This window comes from Pleurodeles waltl, chromosome 7 (assembly GCF_031143425.1).
Source record: "Pleurodeles waltl isolate 20211129_DDA chromosome 7, aPleWal1.hap1.20221129, whole genome shotgun sequence".
NCBI lineage: Eukaryota > Metazoa > Chordata > Amphibia > Caudata > Salamandridae > Pleurodeles > Pleurodeles waltl.
The window spans coordinates 498,648,672-498,673,986 of NC_090446.1; the positions used below are offsets into that span (position 1 = coordinate 498,648,672).

The 25,315-nt window shown below is 45.3% G+C and overlaps 1 protein-coding gene across 1 annotated transcript in view; it reads right to left on the minus strand.

Annotated features, from left to right (window-relative positions):
* LOC138304261 (syntaxin-1B) overlaps positions 1-25,315 on the minus strand; it is a 293,052-nt gene that overhangs the window by 2,760 nt on the left and 264,977 nt on the right. The gene's annotated exons all lie outside the window — the stretch shown is intronic.

Sequence of the window (25,315 nt, forward strand, 5' to 3'; positions counted from 1 at the left end):
ACAGTTCCCTTGGTTATTGTAAGTATTCTAATACCGAGTCACTCCATACCTTGATAACCCAACCAAAGACATTCCCATATTTCTTTGTCAAAAAGTATAAAACAGGGGCCTAGAATAGGTATTAGAAATGGGGTCTTTAGTTGGCAGAGGTATACACCCTTGTCCAAGTAGGGACCACAACCCTAGTCAGGGTAAGTCACAACACAATCCATATAATCCTGTGCCCACCCTCTGGTAGCTTGGCACTGAGCAGTCAGGCTTAATTTAGAAGGCAATATATAAAGTATTTGTGCAATAAATCATACAGTAACACAATGAAAACACCACAAAAATAAACCACACAAGTTTCGAAAAATAGATAATATGTATCTGAATAAAATAATGTCAAAATCACAAAGATTCCATAAGCACAAGTTGAAATGTCACTTTTAAAAGGTTTAAAAAAGTCTCAATCCTTAGAAATCAATAGTTGTTTCTTTGTAACACACAGTACCTGGGATGTGTCAAAAATAACGACGCACAGAGACCGTAGAAGAGGAGATGTGTGGAAAAATAAGATGTTGCGTGAGATTTTCCGGCACATCACGGACGATGCGTTGTTCCTTTCCACGCTGCAAGGGATTGCATCATTTTTCAGTCAAGCATTCTTATTTCCTCACTGTGATGCGGGGATATTTTGATGCCCAGGGACGATGCGTTGAAAATCTTTGACCCACTAGTAAAAGGAGCAGGCACTGTGTCGATCCGGTAGGCTATCTGTCAAATTTTCCTTTGCAGGGCAGGCGCTGCATTGCATTTTCTGTCGGGAAGTCCGTGCTGCGTTGTTCCGGTCAGCAGAGTTGCGATTTTCCAGCTGCGATGCAGGCTTTTTGTAGATTTCTGCAGGCGTTGCGTCAAAGCAGCCCAGATGAGTCCTTTGGGCAGCCAGGCAGTTCCTCTGACAGAGTGCATGTGTAAGTCCAGAAACGTCTGATTTGGAGGGGTTAGAGACCCAGTTTATATACCCCAAAATGCCTTTGAAGTGGGGAAAATTTCAAAGAGTGGTTTCGAAGTGCACAAGTTCCCCTTTCAGCCCAGTCCTGTCTGCCAGGATTCATGTGGGGGGTTATCAGTCCTTTGTGTGAGGGCAGGCAACTGGCCTTTGAAATATAAGTGTGAGCCCCTCCACCCTTCCTGCCCAGGAAGACCCATTCAGTATGCAGATGAGTGAGGATGTGACTGAGTGTCCTGTGTTTGTGGTTGTCTGGGTGGAATGCACAAGGGGAGCTGTCAACTAGCACAGACCAGATGTGGATTGGAGACAGGCTATAAGGCACAGATGGCAGCAAGTGCAGAGAAATGCATACTTTCTAAAAGTACTGCAGTAGGAAAGGGGTATGGCCTCTAAAACAGCAAGACTAGGCCAATCAAATTACACACAAAAACAAGATGCAACACTGTAGTTTACTTGGAAAAAATATTATTCAGGATGAAAAAGCAAAACCAATTACTTCTCCCTAGCATCAATTCATAATATTTATCCAGAAAAATAATTGTAATTGAAAAACATTTATCGCACACAGAAAAACAAATACAAAAGTGAGCAATTACCTCGAGTAAAAAATTGTCACTGCACAAACGTTACTTACATCAAAAACCTGTGACAATAATACAAATTCAAGAACAAACAATAACACATCACATTGAAAAATCAAATGAAAAGTAAGGTTCCGCACCAATTTGAAAAATAGGGAACTCAGAGCCTAACTAATTCGCAAAATTTGAAGGCTCCTCCTTAAAGTGCATAATAGCGAGGAGGCGCTAATTATAAATTGGCAACTATGAAGTCTTGTAATGTAGCTATGGATAGTTGTGTGTGGCCAGGCAGATGTTGGATTAATGGTTTCTAGCTCCCACAATCCTGTATTTGAGTGGTTTACAGTGTTTACTGGTACAGTGAAGTGAATGTTTTTTTAAAAATAATGTTTATTTTGTTTTACTTTTGCAGTAAAGAGGAACGTTGGGTCGAAGTGGCAGTGGAACTGCACACAGAGACCTAGCAATGGCAGGCCTGAGACATGGTTGATGGGCTACTTATATGGGTGGCACAATCAGTGCTGAAGGCCCTTTAGTAGCATTTATTTAATTTATATGCTCTGGGCACATGTAGTGCACTTTACTAGGGACTTACAGGTAAATTAAATATGCTAATTAGGTTGGAATGAAAATGTCACTTACCCAGTGTACATCTGTTCGTGGCATCAGTCGCTGAAGATTCACATGTTGTGCATAGCCCGCCATCTGGTGTTGGGTCGGAGTGTTACAAGTTGTTTTTCTTCGAAGAAGTCTTTCGAGTCACGGGACCGAGGGACTCCTCCTCCTTGTCTCCATTGCGCATGGGCGTCGACTCCATCTTCGATTGTTTTCCCCGCAGAGGGTGAGGTAGGAGTTGTGTTGTAGTAATAGTGCCCATGCAATGGAGTGAATAAGTATGTACCTATTTAAGGTTTAAATAATATATTTACAAATGTACAAAGCTTAAGCTAACTTCCGAACGACTACAGGCTCCCGGGGAGGCGGGTGGGCACATGTGAATCTTCAGCGACTGATGCCACGAACAGATGTACACTGGGTAAGTGACATTTTCAGTTCGATGGCATCTGTCGCTGCAGATACACATGTTGTGCATAGACTAGTAAGCAGTTATCTCCCCAAAAGCGGTGGCTCAGCCTGTAGGAGTGGAAGTATTTTGAAATAAGGTTCTTAACACGGCTTGACCTACTGTGGCTTGTTGTGCGGATAGCACGTCTACACAGTAGTGCTTGGTGAACGTGTGAGGCGTAGACCATGTGGCTGCCTTACATATTTCGTGATCGGAATATTTCCTAGAAAGGCCATGGTAGCGCCTTTCTTTCTGGTTGAGTGTTCCCTTGGTGTAATGGGCAGCTGTCTTTTTGCTTTAAGGTAGCAGATTTGGATACACTTAACTATCCATCTGGCTATACCTTGTTTTGATATTGGGTTTCCGGCATGAGGTTTTTGGAATGCAATAAATAGTTGTTTAGTCTTTCTGATGTTTTTTGTTCTGTCAATGTAGTACATTAGTGCTCTTTTGACATCTAATGTATGTAGTGCCCTCTCAGCTACGGAATCTGGCTGTGGGAAGAACACTGGTAGTTCTACAGTTTGATTTAGGTGGAACGGTGAAATAACCTTTGGTAAAATTTTAGGATTGGTCCTTAGGACTACCTTATTTTTGTGTATTTGGATAAAAGGTTCTTGTATTGTAAACGCTTGAATTTCGCTTACTCTCCGTAGAGATGTGATGGCGATGAGAAATGCAACTTTCCAGGTTAGGAACTGTATTGCGCAAGAGTGCATGGGTTCAAAAGGTGGACCCATGAGTCTTGTTAAGACAACATTGAGGTTCCACGAAGGAACGGGTGGTGTCCTTGGTGGTATCATTCTTTTAAGGCCTTCCATAAATGCTTTAATGACCGGTATCCTAAATAGTGAAGTTGAATAGGTAATCTGCAGGTATGCAGATATTGCCGCAAGGTGTATTTTAATGGAAGAGAAAGCTAGGTTTGATTTTTGTAAGTGTAGCAAGTAACCCACTACATCCTTTGGAGATGCGTGTAATGGTTGGATTTGATTATGATGGCAGTAGCAAACAAACCTTTTCCATTTGCTTGCATAGCAGTGCCTAGTGGATGGTCTTCTAGCTTGCTTTATGATTTCCATACATTCTTGTGTAAGGTCTAAGTGTCCGAATTCTAGGATTTCAGGAGCCAGATTGCTAGATTCAGCGATGCTGGATCGGGATGCCTGATCTGTTGTTTGTGTTGTGTTAACAGATCTGGCCAGTTGGGCAATTTGATGTGGGGTACTACTGATAGGTCTAGCAGTGTTGTGTACCAGGGTTGCCTTGCCCATGTTGGTGCTATCAGTATGAGTTTGAGTTTGTTTTGACTCAATTTGTTTACTAGATATGGAAGGAGAGGGAGAGGGGGAAAAGCGTATGCAAATATCCCTGACCAGTTTATCCATAGGGCATTGCCTTGGGACTGCCTGTGTGGGTATCTGGATGTGAAGTTTTGGTATTTTGCGTTCTCTTTTGTTGCAAACAAGTCTATTTGAGGTGTTCCCCAGAGTTTGAAGTAAGTGTTTAGAATTTGGGGGTGAATTTCCCATTCGTGGACTTGTTGGTGATCTCGAGAGAGATTGTCTGCAAGTTGATTCTGGATTCCTGGAATAAACTGTGCTATTAGGCGAATGTGGTTGTGAATTGCCCATCGCCATATCTTTTGTGCTAGAAGGCTCAGCTGCGTTGAGTGTGTCCCCCCGTTTGTTTAGATAATACATTGTTGTCATGTTGTTTGTTTTGACAAGAATGTATTTGTGAGTTATGATTGGTTGGAATACTTTTAGTGCTTGAAAAACTGCTAGCAGTTCTAGGTGATTTATGTGCAGTTTTGTTTGATGTACGTCCCATTGTCCTTGTATGCTGTGTTGATCGAGGTGTGCTCCCCACCCCGTCATGGAAGCATCTGTTGTTATTACGTATTGTGGCAACGGGTCTTGGAAAGGCCGCCCTTTGTTTAAATTTATGCTGTTCCACCATAGAAGCGAGAGGTATGTTTGGCGGTCTATCAACACCAGATCTAGAAGGTGACCCTGTGCTTGTGACCATTGTGATGCTAGGCACTGTTGTAAGGGCCTCATGTGCAGTCTTGCGTTCGGGACAATGGCTATGCATGAGGACATCATGCCTAGGAGTTGTAATATAATTTTTGCCTGTATTCTTTGTGTTGGATACATGCGTTGTATGATTTTGTTGAAATTTTGAATTCTTTGTGGACTTGGAGTGGCTAACCCTTTTGTTGTGTCTATAATGGCTCCTAGGTATTGTTGTACTTTGCACGGCAGAATGTGTGATTTTGCATAGTTGATGGTGAAACCGAGTTTGTAGAGGTTTTGTATGACCTGATTCGTGTGGTGTGAGCACCTTGTCAGTGAGTTGGTCTTGATTAGCCAGTCGTCTAGATACGGGAATACGTGTATTTGCTGCCTTCTGATGTGTGCAGCCACTACTGCTAGACATTTTGTAAAGACTCTTGGTGCGGTTGTTAAACCAAACAGCAATACTTTGAATTGGTAATGTATTCCTTTGAATACAAACCTGAGGTATTTCCTGTGCGACTGATGTATTGGTATGTGGAAATACGCGTCTTTGAGATCTAAGGTTGTCATGTAGTCCTGTTGCTTTAGCAATGGTAACACTTCTTGTAGCATGACCATGTGAAAGTGTTCTGATTTGATGTAGGTGTTTAGTGTTCTGAGGTCTAGGATTGGTCTCAGTGTTTTGTCCTTTTTTGGTATTAGGAAGTACAGTGAATAAACTCCTGTGTTTATTTGTGTCTTTGGTACTAGTTCTATTGCGTTCTTTTGCAATAATGCTTGAACCTCTATTTCCAGAAGGTCTGAATGTTGTTTTGATAAATTCTGTGCTTTTGGTGGTATGTTTGGAGGGATTTGTAGAAATTCTGTGCAATAACCATGTTGGATAATTGCTAAGACCCAAGTGTCTGTAGTTATTTCCTCCCATGCTTGGTAATACTGACCTATTCTTCCCCCCACTGGTGTTGTGTGGAGGGGATGAGTGACATGTGAGTCACTGTTTGGTTGTAGGGGTTTTGGGGCTTTGAAATTTTCCCCTATTCCTAGGGAATTGTCCTCTGTATTGGCCCCGAAAGCCTCCCCTTTGGTACTGTCCCTGGTAGCTGGACGGTGTTGCCTGTGAGGTGCTGGCTTGTGTGGCCTGACCCCGAAACCCCCCTCTAAAGGTTGTTTTGCGGAAGGTGCTGTAAGTGCCTCTGCTCTGCGGGGAGTAGAGTGCGCCCATGGCTTTAGCAGTGTCAGTGTCCTTTTTGAGTTTCTCAATTGTCGTGTCCACTTCTGGTCCGAACAGTTGTTTCTCATTGAATGGCATATTGAGCACTGCCTGCTGTATCTCTGGTTTAAAACCAGACGTTCGTAGCCATGCGTGCCTTCTTATAGTCACAGATGTGTTAATTGTTCTTGCAGCTGTATCCGCTGCATCCATAGAGGAGCGTATCAGATTATTAGATATGTTCTGTCCTTCCTCAACCACCTGTTTCGCCCTTTTTTGTAGCTCTTTGGGTAGATGCTCAATGAGGTGTTGCATCTCGTCCCAATGGGCTCTGTCATAGCGCGCAAGTAGTGCTTGAGAGTTAGCGATGCGCCACTGGTTTGCAGCTTGTACTGCGACTCTCTTTCCGGCTGCATCGAACTTGCGGCTCTCTTTATCTGGGGGTGGTGCATCCCCAGATGTGTGGGAGTTGGCTCTCTTGCGAGCTGCTCCTACTACGACGGAATCTGGTGGCAGCTGTGAGGTGATGAAAACAGGGTCTGTGGGAGGTGCTTTATATTTCTTTTCCACTCTTGGTGTTATTGCTCTACTCTTGACCGGCTCCTTGAAGATTTCCTTTGCGTGCCGAAGCATTCCTGGGAGCATAGGCAGGCTTTGGTAGGAGCTATGGGTGGAGGAGAGGGTGTTGAATAAGAAGTCATCCTCGACTGGTTCCGAGTGTAGGGACACGTTGTGGAATTCTGCTGCTCTAGCCACCACTTGTGAATATGCTGTGGTATCTTCCGGTGGTGAGGGCTTTGTAGGATACGCCTCTGGACTGTTGTCCGACACTGGGGCGTCGTATAAGTCCCAAGCGTCTTGGTCCTGGTCACCTTGGCTCATGGTGGTGTGAGCCGGGGAATGTGATGGAGTTTGTGCTGGTGAAACGTTAGTTACAGGTGGAGGAGAGGGTGGCGGAGTTACCTTTTTCACCATCTTTGTTTGTGGTGCTTGGTCTGACTGAAACTCCAGTCTCCTTTTTCTCCTAATAGGGGGAAGGATGCTTATTTTCCCTGTTCCTTCCTGTATAAAAATACGTTTCTGAGTGTGGTCCACTTCGGTGGATTGCAACTCTTCCTCAAATCTATGCTTTCGCATCTGAGAGGACAGTGATTGCTCCTCTGAATAGGAACCGGTAGTTGGGTCGGTTGCGGGTCGTTTTGGCACCGAAACCCTGTCTGTACTCTTTTTCGGCTCTGAGGTGACCTTCTTCTTTTTCGGAGTCGAACCCTCTCGGCGTCGATCTTCCTCGGTGCCGCTGTCTCTGCGTCGAGCAGTTTCGGCTCCGCTATCTCGGCGTCGATCTTTTTCAGCAGCACTTTCTCGGTCCTGAGAAGGCTGCGTGCCGGTGTCTCGACCGGAGTCGGACGATCTCGGCACTATTTCGGCCTTTTTCGGTGCCAACGGTCGGTCACCGAATTTATGGGTCGAGCCATGGCCTGGTGGCAGTGGCGTCCCCTGGGCCTTGTCACTTTTCTTGTGTGTTGGCTTCGACGTCTTACTCACAGTTTTTTAGTCGTCGAATTCCTCGGAGTCCGATTCATGGATCGAGAAGGTTTCTTCTTCCTCTTGTTCCTCGAACTCTCGGTGAGCTGTCGGCGTGGATGCCATCTGCAGTCTTCTGGCTCGACGGTCACGGAGTGTTTTTCGGGACCGGAACGCACGACAGGCCTCGCAAGTCTCTTCACTGTGCTCAGGCGACAGGCACAGGTTACAGACCAAATGTTGGTCTGTATACGGGTATTTGTTGTGGCATTTAGGACAGAAACGGAACGGGGTCCGTTCCATCAGCGTTGTTTTACACGCGGTCGGGCCGACCAGGCCCGACGGGGGATCGAAAACTACCCCGAAGGGTACCGGAGCTCTTCACTCTTCGATTCGGTGTCGATTCTATTTAAGCCGATCCCGAACGCAACAATACCGACGTAATTTTTCCGATATTTAGCTAACATTCCGTTCCGAAACCCGGAGCGAAAGGAACACGTCCGAACCCGATGGCGGAAAGAAAACAATCGAAGATGGAGTCGACGCCCATGTGCAATGGAGACAAGGAGGAGGAGTCCCTCGGTCCCGTGACTCGAAAGACTTCTTCGAAGAAAAACAACTTGTAACATTCCGACCCAACACCAGATGGCGGGCTATGCACAACATGTGTATCTGCAGCGACAGATGCCATCGAACCCAATGTTACCATGTTAAGGAGAGAGAGCATTTGACTTTAGCACTGGACAGCAGTGGTAAAGTGCGCAGAGTCCTAAAACCAGCAAAAACAGTGCCAGAAAAATGGAAGGATGGAGACAAAAAGTTGGGGATGACCACCCTAAGGCTATCATGTCCAACAATAGGTAAATCATAGGCATATCATGGCGGCACATAGCATCGAGGCTGCATGAGCACTGTAGAAGTTTTAAGCGGCACAGCAACATACTGGAACATTTTGCTGGGATACGGGTGATATGAGCTGCTTTTGAATGTTTTTAGATGGAGTCAAGATATGAAATACTCTTGTGTCTTTTATCAACGGTACTTCAACCCGTGAAACTTTCAGAGAAAAATTGTGTTTGATCTGAGATTCCACTGACGCTCATCCACAGGTGGTGGCACCTCTTTCATTTCTACCGCACATCAGTAACTCTGAACTGCAACCACGCAAGTCAGGTCAAACAAAATGCAATGCTGCATCAAGCCTTCCAGAAAAGACTCACACCTCCTATAGAGCCTATGTCTTGGCAGAGTTCTTCCCAGCAGATCCTTACCGCTTGAGGGGCATCGCATTACTTACAGGTAAGGAGGGTAAGCAGAGAGGCAACGAAAGTCAGGCAAATCTTTCTTCCACACAGTCCGACTTACAAGATTTTCCCATGTAGAGAAGAACAAAAAAGTTAGTTAAACTGGTCTGACCTCCCTTAGTAGGAGGGTGAGGACTTGCTATCTCTCTGGGAGGACTCAAGAGATGAGGAGGAATGCTGTAGGTTTTGCCAGGCTGGGACCAACAAACTCTAGTTGGGCCACCATAGGTTGAGGACTTGATTCAAAGTTTCAAAAATGTCCTACAGCAAAGCACAAACCATAGCAGATCCAAAATCTTTGTCATTAACAGTGTTAGCTGTCTTGTCATTCACTAATAGGCTAGGTTTGTTCTACAATCTGGAGACAGACATTGCATCCCTAGTGGGAGGCCCTGAAATGAGCACAGTGTATCCTGCTTTCTGACAAACGTGCCTATGTGCATGGGGCACAGGAACCAGTGCATTCCTCAGGGTGCTGAATTTGATCAGGACTAGCTATACAGAAGGATAGTGGGGTTCTCCGATATCCAGTCAACTTGTCCATAAAATGTATTCGATTTTATGTTTTAAACCCATAAAAGTACACAACAAAAATGTAATTCTATATTCAATTATACATACACACGTTACATACAAACATTTCCTAAAATAGAATTGCTGAAATACTCTAATACTATATAAAAGTCATTACATGAAACTACTACACTCTATTAAGCCACCTCGGTCTTTACGGAAGCCAACGTTAGTCATCATATGCCTCTTTTATGCGTACTGCATGCCAAATATAGGTGGAAACTGTGAAACAAACTTCGGGTGACTGTAATTGTTGTACACAGGTTAGTGCTGGTCTACATTGTTTAATGAGATTTTTCTGTAACAGAGGTTTGATAAACTTAAATCTAAGAAAGTCGACAAAAGAAAAGGACAGCATGCCTTGAATCAAATTTCTGTTGCATGGACAGGTAGCTTATTCTCTCGACTAGCCATTACATCGAGAAAAAGTGATAACTTGGTGAACCATATATGCACATGATGACTATTTGTTATGTTGGCAAGGCAGCTTTGTAGACCTTCACCTACTGGCAAAGTGGAATACAGGGTGAAGCTTAGTTTGTGTCTATCCAAAGAGAGTCTCTGCTCTTCAAAAAACTTCAAAGGGCGAGACCCCCACCTGTCTCAAATATGGCTGCATCATTCCTTACCAGAAAGCCAAATTGTCCTTATTTTTACTAGCTGCCACTAAAGCCTCCCATGCTTCATCCTTAATAATTTTCTTCCTTTGAATACGTACATCCTTACATCTCCTTCTGCATTTAACTATCTTGGTTTGAGATCTGTTGTGTTTTTTCAGGGCTGCCTTTAAGACTCTCTGGGCCTTTGAGCAGTAATAGTCAAACCAGCCTTTCATCTTTGGATCCCTTCCAGTGGGTGACCTCAAGAGCTCCCCCTTAACATATCTCAGTATTTCTGTAAAGGCCCTATTAATGTTCAGATCTCCTGCATTCTCATTCAGTTAAATGTCCAAGTGAGATTTGTTAGCCCCACATTAGCTTGGTTAAAAATCCCTCCCTGTTAACTCTATCCCACCTTATATGTGGGCCATGATTCCTAATGACCCTTATCTCATTTACTAAAAGTGAGTGCTTGGACAATTCTCCCCATTTAGCACTTGCTATCTCAATGCTTTGTGCATTGTGATAGCTGAAGCGATTTGTGTGGGTCTGGAAGTTTTGAACAAATGGGCTCAGGTTGTCAGTCACTAAGATATAGTCCATACTACTCCCCACTCCTCTACTAGTATGTGTGTAGCAGAATGGAACAGTGGAAACACTCACTTCATTTGCAAAGACTAAGGGTATATTTAAGAAAAGTGGCAACCTTAGAGGTGCCTCCTGCAAAAACCTGACATGGTTGCTGAGTGGTTCTATCCAGCCTGCCACCTCCAGACACCCAATCTAGAAACCTTGGGGGGAGAGCCCTGTGTCTCTGGTAGGTAAAACAATGCCCTTCCTGGGTGAAGGTGCTAACACCCCTCCCTCAGGAATGTGCACTGCCCTGCTGGTGACCTTCACAGGGCTTACCACCCTTGAAACATGACCCTCAGGCCTGCTGCTAGCAGCAGATGGCCTCCCTCTTTGGAAACCCCCACTTTTGGAGGGAACAAAGGTGGGAAACCACACAAAGGGTAGGAGGAATGGCCCCACCTGGCATGCACCACCCATAAGGTGTTGCCTGTGCGGTGGACTCTCCATTTCATTTTCCTGCATCTTAGATGGAAGGAAAATAGCCAATCAGGGATAGGAAAGTGACCCTTCCGATAGGAGGTGGGTCACTATAGTGGGTGTAGCCACCCAAAGGTAAGTATACCATTGTACACTACCAGGTACCCCCTAAAACACCCACTAATGTCAATATTTAGTGGGCATCCCTAGACTGGATAATGAAATTTGAAGGACACAAAGAAGACCAGCACAAAGAAGATCCAATGCATGACAACTGTGGACCTGCTGCACAAAGAAAAGCTGCCAACCCCTGCTTGCTACAGCCACGACCCGACAATCACCACTCAGGAGCTGCTGGATAACTGGAATGACCTCAAGAAACCCAGAGTACCTCCCAGCTTCACCAATCACCCAAGAACTCCCTCCAGAGTGGAGGTACCACTCTGCAACAAAGAAGGAACCAGCAACCCCGTGAGGGTCACTTCATTGACCGGCCACTAACTTCCGAAGTGGAAGTTGCAGCCAGATCTGACAACACATCAATGACCACAAGGACAAACCCTGCATGTGTGCCGAGTTTGGTGGCACTGCACCCTCCAGAGGCCATATTGTACCAATATTCTGGGTACTGGTCAGCTCACATCAGGCACCAGGAAAACAAGCCCGCCCAGGGCTGAAGAAGGATAAGGAGGAAGCCCCAGTCAAGGGACTTCAGGAATACCCTCAACCTCCTGCCAGAGTGCCCCCGTTGTCCTGCAAGCAACCCTTAAAGTGACTTTCCACAAGATCTGAAGGGCATCTTTGTGCGCAGCTCCTGGCTCACCAATTCGTTCTGCACCCGGCCGTCCTGTTCCCTGCAACAAAGAACCTGCTGTGCCCTAAGGGTCCCTCACCTCTTGCGGCCTCTACAGTCGAAGGGGACCCCAAGGAACCACCTCTAAACTTACCTGTGCAGTGTTTTTCCAAGTGGTCCCTCGCAGTGGCCCTGAACCAGCTCCAGAAACATTCCACCGCTACTCCTGCCAGAACCGGGAGCCACCTGAACTTCTCCAGCTGGCACAGTGTGCCCACTGATTACCTTGACCAACCTGCAAAAGAAGAACATGGTAATTCAACTGTACGATTTCATATGTATTTTTAAAGGTGACTTTCCATTGATTCCAATGGTGTGCAATTACGCACAGAAAAAGTCTATTTTCTTTAAACTTCAAAAATCCATATATCCAAAATTACTTAACCAATTTTGATAATCTGGGTCTTAAAATGTATATAAAAATGGGAAGTATTTTTATAAATTGGCCTCGGGTTATTCCTTCGAATGTGTGAGTTGCATGATTAATACTGTGAGTACAACAAATGCTTTGCACATCTCTAAGATTGGCCTAAGTGTTCAACCAAGCTACCATGAAAATTAGAGCATTAGGTGATCTTGTTTTTACCTCTGTAAACCAACGTGTGGTTGCCTGGACCCTCTGCACAATGTGCCTAGCTTTGCACACTACATAGAGGGCCAGCCTCCCACATTTGTTGAATCAGCAATGTGATAATAACTTTGCATTTGCTGATACCACCTTGTCAACTTTGTAAGCACAATAATAACTCTCCAAATTGCCTTTAGTTAATTTTTGTTTTATTTTCTTATTGACTAAACATTTTTTTCAAAAATTTTTAAATAATTTTTAGGGCCCTGGTTAGGTCCCTACAACTCTAGCAAAAAGTTTTAAAAGTCCTGACTTTTGTTGGCCTATCCAAAAAGGGGATTTTACATTTCTGAAAACGTCCCAATTTTAGTAAAATAAAAATGGCAGATGCAGAGACCAAGACCCAGGAATTCGACCAGGAACCTTATAAGGCATATATTTATGAGCAATTAAGTAGACTCTGCAGACTGTACTAAATTCGTACTGAAAAAGCCCCAGTGCAGAGAAACGTAAGTTTCTGGTGGCCCGGTATGAAAAAGATACCCCCCCCCCCCCAAGATGATGGAGATGATGATGCATCTGTCGTCGGTGGAGAAGATCCTGTGGAAAATGGGGATGGGGGAAGCTGGATACTGCTAGGCTGACCAAGAGACTGGCCTTAGAGAGGCAGCTCTTGGAAATAGAGAAACAAAGAAAAGAGTTGGTCCCAGGAACCATCTCTGGTGGCAGCTTATTAAATAGGGAGGAAGAGATACCTTTCATCCTAAAAGTCCCAAAAGGAGTTGTCCCCCCTACCAATAGAGAGATGATATCCAGAAATGGTTCACTTCCTTTGAAAGAGCCTAGATTAGGAGGGGTGTCCAAAAAAAACAATGGGTCACTCTATTATGGGAATTGTTCTCAGGAAAGTGCAGGAATAGGTTCCTGACACTGACTGAAACAGATGCTAAATCCTATGACCTCATGAAAGGACCCTGATTGAGGGCTTTGGATTTACCACTAAGGAATAGCGCATAAAGTTCAGGGGGACTCAAAAATTCCAGTCAGTCCTGGGTAGAATTTGTGGACTTCTCAGTAAAAATGCTAGGTGGTTGGTTAGAAGGCAAGGTCCATGATTATGAAGGGCTGTACAATTTAATGATGAAAGAACACCTTTTGAGTAATTGTGTCCATGACAAGTTGCACCAGTGCCTAGTAGATTTGGGGCCAGTCTCCCCCCAAGAGTTTGGGAAGAAGGCTGATCATTGGGTGAGATCTAGGGTGTCCAAAACTAGAACTGGAGGGGGTGACCAAAGGAAAGAGTCAGGGAAGTCCCCCCAAAGAGAAAAAGGTTGAGCACCCTAGAAATAAAGAAAAGGAGTCCTTAGGTCCTCGCAAATCTGTCCAGGAGGGTGGGCCCGAAGACTCCTCACAAAACAAAGGTAGGTACCAGGGTAAAGACTGGGATGCCACTAAGGCATGGTGCCACAACTGTCAAAAGACAGGGCACCACACCAAGGACACTTCTTGTCACAAAAACAGACCCACTAGTAAGCTACCAGGGGTAACCAGTAGCCATTGGGGATGACTCCTCAGATGAGGATGTCCTCATAGCCTTTAACTGGAAAGTGGGCCCCACAGGTGAGTTGGAGATTCCAGAGGGGAGTAGACACTTCTACCACCTACTGGTGAATGGAATCCCAACCACTGCCCTGAGAGACACCTGTACCAGTCACACATTGTGCATGACAGGCTGGTGCTCTCAAACCAGTATATCCCAGGAGAGAATGCCAGGGTAAGGGTTATCCCAGAGAAACTCACTGAGAGGCCAGTAGCTGTAGTTCCTATAGAGATAGATGAGTCCCTTAACTGGAGTAGGGTGGTAGTCAGCACAGACCTCTCCATTGACAGTCTCCTTGGAAATGACCACCCAGAGGTTGGTCAGAGCTCAAAAGAGTAATTGGCCCAGTACCAGACTTCTCCCAAGGATTCTGGAGGTGCTGCCCCTGCAGTGAGTGCAAGTAGGCCCCAGAGGAAAAAGGGAAAGCAAAAGAAAAGGAAAGGTGGGTAACCTTTAAGTAAGGCACCAGAAAGCCAAGGAGTTTCTACTCCATTAGGGAAGAATTCCACTGTTGGAACTGGTGAAGCCCAGCTTGAACCCCAAGAAAGCCTGACTAGTCAGGCACCTGCTCAGCCTGAGCTCGTAGCTCTTCAGCTAGCAGGAAAGACAATGGAAGGATGGTTTTCTCTGCAGGATGTAGAGATCCCCCACTCCTTTACAGCACTCAGGCACCCTGAACGCAAAGAAGCCTGTAACTTAGGCCTGTCCCCTGTGGGTATGGAGGTGAAGGTGTGGTTCTGGGCACTGCCAGCTGTCACTGGCCTCTTCTGGGTGTTGGCCTTTATGGCTGCACTGTCCTTGGCATTGTGGTTTGAACCCATATTAAATAGCAAGATAAGCCCCCTGACTCTTCTGGTCATGGTGGGTTCCCCAGTTATGGGTAGCCTCTTTGGGTAAGCTAGGGTTTGCCCTGGCTAAGACAGGGATAGGAGAGGTGGACACCTCTGACCCCAAGACAGAAAGGAAAAGTGCAGACACTGGTGTTACAGGTATAAGACATTTCAGATTGGGTCCTATAGTTGTTGGGGCGGGTCAGTTCCCCAGAGGGAACGACCTGGACAGTAGGATTTGAGGCAGAAGGCCCTGCAACTAGCCAGGCTGTTTCCCTTCTCTTCCTCACCTGACAGACCAGGATGCCCCTCCCAGATATTGGCTGAGCCTCCTGGCCTGTGAGCTGAGGTGGGGGAGGAGGGGACAGTTGTGTGGGAAGCTGGCACCTTGTTGCAGTACCCCCCACTTCTTGCCTGGTTTCTGGATGCAACTTGGACTGCGGTGCACTGGTATCTTGCCAAACAGGTTCCCAGTGCCAGTGTTCTTTCCCTAAAATTGCATTGGCACAATTGATACACCCTTAACTACCACTATAAGTCCCTAGTAAATGGGTACTTAGGTACTCAGGGCATGGGATACTATGGGTAGGCCGCTGTGGGCTGCGCACTGATTGTGCCACCCTCTAGGGCCATGCATCCAGATTTACCCAGCACTGCTATTGCAGGCTGAGTGTCCTAGTACAAACCTAAAACACAAACTCGACATGGCACACTGCATGTGTACCCTGTCCACCATACACTGCATTTACTATTGGGAAGACACCCCTTTGGCAGGCCTTACAGCTTAAGGCAAAGTGCACCATATTATATGTGAGTGAATAGCTGCATGAGCAATATGCCCCCACTGTATCCTTGCCAAACCTGGGACATAGTGAGTGAACAGAGCAGCCATTTTAATACATGTGCTGGACACTGGTCAACACGAGTTTCCCAGCTACATGATAGCTACTCTGAACCCTGGCTTGTTTGGTAACTAACAACTCAGTATGATAAATCCAAACTGGTACCAGTACCTGATTTATTATAAAATGTACCCAGGGGTCACCTTAGAGGTGCCCCCTGCAAAAGCTAACTGCCCTGCCATGGTTGCTGACTGGTTTTATCCTGCCTGCCACCTCCAGATGCCTAATCTACAAACTTTGGGGGAGAGCCCTGTCTCTCTGGTTTGTAAAACAATGCCCTTCCTGGATGGAGGTGCTAACACCCTCTCTCCCAGGAATGTGCACTGCCCAGTCGGTGAGCTTTAAAGGGCTTGACCCCCAGGCCTGCTGCTAGCAGCAGATGGCCTCACCCTTTGCAAGCCCCCACTTTTGGCAGGAGCAAAGACTGGAAACCACACAAAGGGTAGGAGGAGTGGCCCCACCTGGCATGCACTACCCCTAAGGTGTTGCCTGTGAAGTGGACACTCCATTTCATTTTCCTCCATCTTAGATGAAAGCAAAATAGCCAATCAGGGATAGGGACGTGACCCTTCCCAAAGGAAGTGGTCACTATAGTAGGTGTAGCCACCCAAAAGATCCTCTTGGGCACTACCAGGTACTCGCTAAAACGCCCACTAAATTCGGGATTTAGCGGGCATCCCTAGACTGGATAATGAAATTCAAAGGCACAAAGAAGACCAGCTCAAAGAAGATCCAAGGCACGAGAACTGTGGACCTGCTGCACAAAGAAAAAGTGCCAAACCCTGTCTGCTGCACCCAGGACCCGACAATTGCTGCTGAGGAGCTGCTGGGCAACTGGACTGACCTCAAGAAACCCAGAGGACCACCAGGCTTCACTGATCACTCAAGAATTCCCTCCAGAGTGGAGGTACCACTCTGCAATAGAGAAGATACCAGCAACCCAGTGAGGGTCACTTCACTGACCTGTTTCTAACTCCCGAACGAGAAGCTGCAGCTGGAACTGATGACACGCCAATAACCAGAAGGACAAATCCGGCAAGTGTACAAAGTTTGGTGGCACTGCACTCTCCAGTGGCCGTACCAATAACCTTGGTACTGGTCAGCTGATGTCAGACACCAGGAAAACCAGCCCGCTTGGGACTGAAAAAGGACCAGGAGGAAGCCCCAGTTGAGGGACTTTTGGAGCACCCCAGACCTCCCACCAGAGCACCCCCGTTGTCCTGCAAGCGACCATTAAAGTGACTTCTCTCCAGATCTCAAGGGCATCTTTGTGCAGCTCCTGGCTCACCAATTCGCTCTGCACCTTGCCGCCCCGTGCCCTTTAATGAAGAACCTGCTGTGCTCTAGGGGTCCCGCCCCTATTGCAACCTCGACACTGCAAGGGGACCCCAAGGAACCACCTCTAAACTTACCTGTGCAGTGTTTTTTTTAAGTGGTCCCTCGCAGTGGCCCTGCACCAGCTCCAGAGACTTTCCATCACTGCTCCCACTGGAAGCGGGAGCCAACCGAACTTCTCCAGCTGGCACAGTGTACCCACCGATGACCTCGACTCAACTGTATGGTTTTATATGTACTTTGAAAGTTGAATTTCCATAGATTCCAATGATGCGTAATTACGCACAAAAATACTATTTTCTTTAAACTTCAAAAATCCATATCTCCAAAAGTACTTAATCAATTTTCATCATCTTGGTCTTAAAATTTAAAAATCTGAAGTATTGTTCTAAATTTGCCTTGATTTATTCCTTCGAATGTGTGAGTTGCGTGATTGATACTGTGAGTACAACAAATGCTTTGCACTTCTCCAAGATTGGCCTAACTGTTCGACCAAGCTACCATAAAAATTAGAGGATTAGGTGATCTAGTTTTTACCTCTGTAAACCAAAGTGTGGTTGCCTGGACCCCTCCACAGTGGGCCTAGCTTTGCACACTACATTGAGGGCCAGCCTCCTACAGTGAATGTAAATGATGGTCCTAGGGAATGGAATGTTTGGAATGACTAAAATTATTGTTGAATATCTGTGGTGAACACTCCAGCTGTTATGGACATTGCTCTTATCTGTGGTTTTCAGAATTTTACAACATTCACAATACTGTGCTTTCTTCATAACGAAATCAGGACGATCAATAAAAGGTCATTTATGATAGAGAGCCAGTGCTTAATTTGTAACTAAAGAGGTGCCGGTGCTCAAAGCCCTTATCTTAAAAATGAGGGTGCTGTAATTAAATCTGCCAGCACTGAATACGGAGGCAGCGTAATCCTGAAGCCATCTCGGGCCTCTTCAATCCATTTACGACCACCCCTGCCCCTTCAGCTCATCCTGCAACTTTATACTTTCTCCCTTTATGGCGATTTTTAGTTTTTCCTTCTTCCGTCTTTCCCATATGTGTCTTTTGCTCGCAGCAAATGCTTGAGGCAGAAGAATAAGCCCCGGCCCTCACAAATAAGAGCCGGTGCTCAGCACCGGAAACAACAAGCACAAATTAAGCACTGTAGAGAGCAATGATGAACTAGAGGTGCATGCAGTTTACCACGGAACAGTTATGATATATTATGACCAGTGCTTAATTTGTGCTTGTTGTTGCCGGTGCTGAGCACCGGCACTTATTTTTTAGGGCCGGGGCTTATTCTTCTGCCTCAAGCATTTGCTGCGAGCAAAAGACATATGAGAAAGACAGAGGAAGGGAAAAACAAAAAAGCGTCGTAAAGGGAGAAAGTAGAAAGCTGCAAGAGTGAGCTGTAGGGGCAGGGAGTGGCATTATTTGGATTGAAGAGGCCCAAGATGGCTTCAGCATTATGCCGCCTCAGTATTCCATGTTCACACATTTAATTGCAGCAGCCGCATGTTTAAGAGGAGGGCTTTGCGCACCGGCACCTTTTTCTTTACAAATTAAGCACTGATTAAGACAGAAACTGATTTTCTGAAATTTCTTGTACCAACTCGTTGAACTGACTCGTGCACTGGAAACATGTTTTTCCAGGACAGGAATTAAAGTATAGAACGCACTTCCCATGTCAGACAAGTCAAATACACTGAGACGTGAAGTAAGGAAACTTATTCAGTATGGCCACTTTACATTTCGAAAGGGATGAATATGGACTTGTATTAGGATCTGGTGAAATATATTTATGCCTAAAGATGTTGAAATGTTGCATTTTTTTCCTAGGATAGACTGATTCGAGCAAAAAAATATCCTAGGTGAGACATGTTCTTCCCCATAGCAGTCTCCTGCTGTTACTCCGGATGACATTTAAGCTTGAGGTTTGTCCTCACGTTCTCTTGTCCCATGAGATATGGAAAAGTATTTTGTGGGAAATTTTGCATAATGTTTACAAAACGTCAGCACAATTTCACAAATCGTAATGAAATTTCACAATCAAATTGCAATTTCAGACATCCCTATTTTCTATTAACCCACAAGCAGACTGATGTTTTAATGAAAGAAAGGTTAATGCTTAATGAAAGCCCAGGCCATCCATCCGTCCAATATGATTATATGCAATTTATTACCATTGTTGAGTGTGGATAGGCACCATGACTCAAAGGAGTACAGAAAGTTATATCACAGTGGTTCATAACCTGTGGTCGGGGACCCCTGGAGGGTTCGTGAAGCCTACTCAGGGGGTCACGACTGCTTAGAAAATGTAATAATATTTACAGATTAACAAAGTGTATAAAACTAATAAGCAAAACGTAAAATTGAACCTTTCCAAAACTGTCTGTAACTGTGAAGGAGTTTGAAATTGAGACTAAAAATAAGTTAATATCCTCAGATTGATTTGTGGGAGCAATGCAGGTACATCTAACCTAATATAATATGTGCGATGAGTGCCCTCAAATTAATTCAGAGAAGCTCCAACCTTCCCATTAAAATTACAATTTGATATTTAATGTTTGTAAACTAAATAAATATTTCATAGTTTATGGATTTGTTTGATAAATCCTTGTTTCTGTAATCTTGTGTGTTTTCCGGTTCAAATGATCAAAATTGCTTAGGCTGAGGTCCCAGGCTTCCGGTAATGACTCAGTGGGGTTCTTGTATTCCAGTAACGATTCAGTGGATATCCCTGGGTCCCAGTAATGATTACTTGGGTGTCCACCGAAGTCAAAACTTTATAAACCACTATTATATTACATTGAAGACGCTTTGACTAGCAGGAGAGCAGTTTCCTTGCATAAACTAATTAATTGCGTGTGTTGTTCGCATTGGTAGCCATACTGCCAAATGTCAATGGTTTTCCGCGTTTGATAGAGTATGTAATAGCTACAACCACAGGCACCCAAATATATTTGTTAGATTTAGCTCTTAATATGTGCTGAGACTTCACCCCTCAGGATAAACAGGAACAGGAAGTTGGAGAGCAATTAAAAAAGAAAAAGAAACACTATTCCACGTTAGAATCTATCTTGGGGGAATTAGAAGGGCGTATTATTACGCTACTTATCCTCACAAATCATGAGAGAGTCAGAAAGAGAGGCCCTTTTTAGGGGCAATGCAGTTTACATGGAACAAAAAGGTAACACCCTAGGAAGATTAGGACTCTAGTTTGTTCATATATAGCGTGCTACTCATCGAAAAGCGCTTCGACGCCTCGTCAAGGGTAGTAAGCGCTATATAAATACGATTACAATACAATATATATATGGCCCACAGTCAGCCTCCATTCTGCATCACAGGGCGCATGGCTGACACATGTAGAACACAGGCATTAGACCACAACCCAAAGCATGACAATTTGGAGAACCGATTTTCAAACTGCCAGCAGAAAAACTACCTGTGGATACCAGTATCATGGTCATAGTGGGAATTTGAAAAACAAAAAAACAAAAAATAGTGGGTCAATCCCTTTCACGTCTGCTCCCAAAGGATCCAGCAGCATGTTTCCTGAATAATACCTGATATTTTCTCTGAGAGGGTCAAGAAGCCCAGTTTAGCACATCAACTAGAACAGATAGAATCTCTTTTTATTTGTCTACCTAAACTTTGTTAGGAACACCATGGGCAAAAGGTGAAAGCTTTGCTAGTTGAGCAGCAAATTTATAAAAGTAAACAGCTAATGCAGTTCTGCAGCAAGTGGCTAAGCTCTGAGGCTCTTATCGTGAAGATGTGGGTATTTTTTACTGAGACTCCCTCCAGGGATGAAGTGAGCAAGATATGAGTAGCTACAATGGCTTCTGAGGATGACTGTTTTTGATATGACAGTTCCTTATGTTTTTCTCTCTTTGTCTCTCTCTTTCCAAATCCTAGATTGCCTGAGATTGTTATACTCTGAAAACTTTGGATAACCGTTAAATCCAGAGAAACAGGAGGCCCCTGTTGGGTGAGGGGAAATGGGGTCAGTTTGTTGTGGCGGGAAGGTGGAGGGGGTGTTAGCTTTGAGGCGCAGAAGGTGGGAGGTGTCACAGATAAAATGGGTACAAAGTTTTGGGTAGTAATTGACAACTTGTCTATAAACTTTCTTGGGTCTGGTTGAAACTGTTGACTTAGAAAATTGAGTGCAGATCTTTCAGCCATATATACTGTGCTTTCAGGGCACCCATGTCACAAAGAAGCACAACCTTAGGATATACAGTGCTATGAGATATGGCACCTATATCTTCAATCTCAATCATCCTCTATTTGAGGTGTTGCCATCATCAATCTCAGTTATTGGTTATGAGTAGTAAAATGTAAAGGGAAGACTCGGGGGTTGGGTAGTCATTATTCAGATCACTAGTGACAGCTCCGTGCTCACCTTATTTTCCTTGTATGGTCCATTTTTATGGACCAGATTTTGACCAGCCCTAGTTTTTCTTGAGCTGACTGAAATGGGAGGAGCCTTTCGTTTCAAGCAGTATTTTAATTTAAATGTGAGTCTAAATACCAACAACCTGAATTGTTGGACAGAATGTAGCAGTTTGCAATGCTTTTCCCAGTTGATGGATTCATTATCATGTTGTGGCTGCTAAACAAGGGGGAGTTATTTATTTCTGATTCCTGCTGTTTTATCCTGTATGAGCTCATCACAAATATATACATTATTGGCATTGCGTGAAAAACAACATCTTGGTCTTTGTAAATTTTAGTGTACTGTGACAAAAAATACTTTTGAACATGCACTTCTGATAGAGACTTTTAGCCGCAGATTCCTCACCTTTTGAATATTCTCCAGGCATATGATTGGATCCTGAAACTTTTCAGTAGTACCTCTGATGTCATTCTGCTCTCAAATTAGCCTAATTAAGGACCACTCCAGTGTGCTGTCATCAGTTGCTTTCCCTCTATGCCACCAGCGCAGATCTGGAGCTACCTCTCATCTCTTTGAGATCCTTACTTCGATCCCAAGGTGCAACAAAACTGGTCCAAGTCGAATGTATGGTCCTGTTCGAGATACAGAAGTCACTGGAGTCATTAAAAGGTTGGTCTTCCTCTTGATTCAAATCTTCAAGTAAGCTTTAGAAAAAAAACAAGAAATCTAAGCAGAAATTGGACCCTTTTAGCCACTCACACTCTCCTGAAAAGGCACTGGGACATCACCATATATCTCCATCTGGCTCTAGAGGTCGTTCTACTTCAGATCTGATCCCTCAACGCGTTCTGGCACAACCCGAGTTTCCAGGGATGTCTGCCACTCCTAATCAGATCAAAGACTTCTGTGCGGCCATGCTATGACTCTTCGGGTTCTTGCCGACTCCCTCCAGCATGCCTGCTTGCCCAGAAGAACTGAGAGGTTCTCCACCTGGGTTACCACTGGTGCGTCTGCTCTTGGTGCCAGCTGGACCCTCCATGTCCATAACAACACCACCTCTGGTGCCACGGTCCCCATTGATTTCTGGTGCATTAACCCTGATGCAAATCTCGAGAAGGTGAGGCCTCAATTATCCTCTCTGAAGTTGAGTCAAGGCTGGTTTGACCTCTAGCGAGGTCTCACCCACCCGCTGTTGAGGCTCCATTTCCTCTGCTTGATCTGCTTTCACAAAAACAGCACATTCTGCTTTTTTGTTAGCCACAGATATGGATGATGATTACAATGTAGCCAAATTTGGCCACATTTATCACTAGGAGAATTGGTATGACAACGAGGAGGTTAGTGGCCTTGATACCTCACCTGAGAGACTCTTCTTATCCCCTGGCTGTGCAACTAAGGAGAGCTCTTCTTATGCCATGGATTTGCATAGGACGGCTGAAGTCCTTGACCGGATATGCATAAGATGGCCAAAGTCCTTGAACTCCAGCTCCATACCTTGGAGGTCATGGCCAGGGTACTCATGAAAGTTCTTTACCTGGGGCAAAAATCTACTGAGCACCTCTTACCATTTCACAAGGCCCTTATGGCGACTTTGTTGAGAGATTGGATCAAACCTTGCCCTGGCCATTTGGTCAACCACCAAAGTGCATGACACCATCACCCTGCGCCAAGCGACACAGCATTTTCTATCTCAGCACCTCTCACCTTAACGCTTGGTGGTGCAGATGCCTGCAAGCAAAACCAATCCCAACACCTTTCTGACTACTCCCAGACAGGGAGTCGAAGTGGGTAGAGATGTTCAGGAAAAGAGTCTTTTCATCCTCAAGCTTGGTGCCCAGGTCCATAACTGCTAGGTGCCTGTGGGGGCGCTATTCTCATGCCCTTTGGGACTTGGTGGCTCAAGTCTTCCCAGGTGTCCCTGATGATCTCTGACTGGCCTTGCCCAGGCCATGCAGGACAGTCATGGTAGTGCCAAGTTCACAATTTGTTATGGCTTGGGCACCACTGATTTCATTGGGCAGGCCACTGGCATTAGGATCACCTTTCTCCACCACATTGGACTGGGGACCACCATTTTTCCAAGTGATGTCCAGTCATCCCTCATGGGCATGCTGTTCAACATGACTTGCCTGTTTAGGAACAAGGCAGAGTCCTCTCTCAAGCGGTTTAAGAAGAGCAGGGCTACAACAAGCTCCCTTATCAGTTCCACCTCGCCAGCCACATCAGTGCTACCATGATGTTCATGGCTGCAGCAGAGGTACTCCATACCATCAGCCAATCCAAACCCAGCATGGCAACCAGCAGTTTTGCAGTCACGGCCGAGGCATCCACCATTTCTGAGATCAAGGTCAACCCCAGCCCAGTAGCCCTACTGCAGTTCCACCTGCCAAACCCCTTTAACGTGCCCTTACTATAGCATAGCCACATGGTAGGAGGCAGGAACCTATCATTCTTGCCAGGTTTGGCAGATCATAACATCCAAAAAGTGAGTCCTGTAAATTGTTCGGAAGAGGTTATGCCCTATCCTTCCTTTCTGCTCTACCTCACCTTCCACCTTCCTCAACGATTGATGGAGGACCACCTTTCTGTTTTGCAGCAGGACGTGCAAGCTCTTTTGGCCGAAGGGGATATCGAGAGGGTGCCTGCACCAGAAGTATGACATAGTTGTTATACATGCTACTTTTTGGTGCCCAAGAAAGATGAAGGCCTTCAGCCTGTTTTAGACTTGCACCCTCTCAAAGCCTTCCTTCAGAAGGAATAATAAGAAATGCTCACACTGACCCATGTCTTGTCTGCCCTCGACCATGGCAAATGCAGGATGCATGGGACCTGCATTACGCCTATTTCCATATACCTGTTCTGCTGACCCACTGGCATTACTTGTGGTTAGTGGTAAGACAGGAGCCTTTTCAGTGTGCTGCCCTTTGGTCTCCGCAGTGCCCCTCAGGTATTCATGAAGGTCATGGTGGTGGCAGCACATCTTCAAAGGTCAGGGTTGACAGTTTTCCCCTACCTTGATGATTGAAAGTTAAAGGCGGGATTGCCCCAGGCAGTCTTCAACCAGGTTTGCAACATCTGTTTTCTCACTCTCCCTTTTTCATGTCACAGTGGAACTTTACCTTGGTCCTCACATTTCTGATGTGCACTCCATTTGAGCTGCTCCACAGATGTCCCTTGCACCTTCTCACCCGCAGGATAGTGTTCCTCATTGCCATAACATCAGCATGTCCTGTGAGTGAGCTTCAGTTTTATGTGCCAACCCAGAGTAAATCTCCTTCCTCCAAGACAAACTGATTTTGTGGAGCTGGGAATCTTTCTTACCTAAAGCTGTGACACCATTCCACGTTGGTTAGAACATCCCTTTGCCGGTGTTCTATGCTCTGCCTCATCCCTCTAAGAAAGGGAGAGACTCCATGGCTTGGACTGCAGAACAACACTGAGCTTTTACATTGATCATACCAAAGACGATCAGCTCTTTGTAGGGTTCTTTGGAGTGAAAAAGAACAGGGCTATACAGAAGAGAACCATCTCCCGCTGGATAGTGCTCTGCATTGAGATCTGCTATGCACTGCTTTAAAGCAGCCTTCAGAATGACTACATGCTCATTCTACCGGGGCCGAAGCTGCTACCACTGTGCTAGCACAGAGTCCCTGTTTTAGACATTTGCCAGGGAGTTACATGGGCATCCCTCCATATGTTCATGAAGCATTGTTGTCTAGATAGTCATATTCACTGAGAGGGGCATTTTCCTTGTGTGGTCCTACAGGACTTTCTGGTTTGAGTCCATCCACAGACCCTCCTCCAAAAAGGTAGTGGTTTGGTATCTATTTAAAAGGTGAGGAATCTGCAGCTAGAAGTCTCTCTCAGAAGAACAGGTTACTTACCTTTGGTTAAGCTCTGTCTGGTGGA